General features: G+C 39.9%; 1 pseudogene; it reads right to left on the bottom strand.

The window, feature by feature from the left end:
- Positions 1–222: 222 nt before the first annotated feature.
- Positions 223–676, bottom strand: LOC109433961 (small ribosomal subunit protein eS25; annotated as a pseudogene).
- Between the last annotated feature and the right edge of the window lie 666 nt (positions 677–1342).

Below are 1342 nucleotides of genomic sequence, written 5' to 3'. Positions count from 1 at the left end.
CGGTTTTTGCAATTATTTTTAACATTTTAAACCGCAATTACTTTTGCACCAACCTAATACATCATCTGTCTATGGCCCTGTGTGCTCACCACATCATTCTGAAATGTTCATATGGTCTTATATGACTCGCTCATCCTGCCAGATCAGTGTGATTTCCCCCTTTCCTGAGCTACGTTAGTTTTGCTGCTTTTTTTTAAAAATTAGATTTAATAAAGTTTTATTTTTCAAAACGTACAGTTGGTAGGACCTGTTTTTCATGCATCTTCATCAGCAGCTGGGGCATCCCCACCCTTGGTGTTTCTAGTGTAAATTACTTGAGCGCGGTGCTTTGAAACTAATTTAATAAGTCCTTTACTAAGGAGCTCCTGAAGGGCTGCCCTGGCCAAGGAACCGCGGATCTTCAGTCTCTCAGAGACAACAGCTGGGGTTATAAGCTTATAGTTGGGAACTTCCTTACAGAGTTTGTCATATGTCGCTTTGTCAAACAAGACTAAGTTATTGAGCTTGTCCCGAACTTTGCCTTTGGACCACTTCTTCTTTTTGGCCTTGCCTCCAGATTTGTTCACTGGGTCTTTGTCTTTCTTGGCCGACTTTCCAGCATCTTTCTTCTTCTTGTCGTCTTTGGGCGGCATGGCAAAGTGCGGACAGCACACGGTATGACTGCAGCTTCGCTAAGATGTAGGACAAAAAAAAAAAAAAAAAGCAGTTTTGCTGCTTTTTTGATGTCATATTTTACTATCTAATGTGCACATAAACTTAACACTAGTTTGTAAGTTTCTTTCTGAGGTTGAGGCTAGTCCTAAATGTGGTTTTCTACAGCCACGAGCATGGTACCTTAGTTGCTGAGTTGTGTCATTAGCTTTCAGGTACAAACCCCATTGGACTTGGTCATGCATTCAGCAATTTGAATTGTCACTGCAAATTAAGGTAAGTGCTTCTGTTTCTTCTACAACTTAATGTTGGTGGTTAAGGCTATAAAGAAAAAACGACATCCTATTGAATGGGAGAAGATATTTGCTGATGATACATCTGATAAAGGGTTAATATCCAAAAAATATAAGGAAATCACACAACTCAGCATCAAAAACTAAACAATCCAATTACAAAATGGGCAGAGTACCTGAAGAGACATTTCTCCAAAGAGGCCAATAGACACAAGAAAAGATGCTCAACTCTCTAATCATCAGGGAAATGCAAATTAAACCATAATGAGATACCACCTCACACCTGTCAGAATGGCCATCATCAATAAGTCAACAAACAAGTGTCGGGGAGGATGTGGTGGGAATGTAAATTGGTGTAGACACAATGGAAAACAGTATCGAGGTTCCCCCCAATATTA

Source organism: Rhinolophus sinicus, linkage group LG02, assembly GCF_036562045.2.
Source record: "Rhinolophus sinicus isolate RSC01 linkage group LG02, ASM3656204v1, whole genome shotgun sequence".
In the NCBI taxonomy this organism is placed as follows: Eukaryota; Metazoa; Chordata; class Mammalia; order Chiroptera; family Rhinolophidae; genus Rhinolophus; species Rhinolophus sinicus.
The sequence above is the reverse complement of the archived record's forward strand: the minus strand, read 5'-3'. Positions and strand labels throughout refer to the sequence as shown.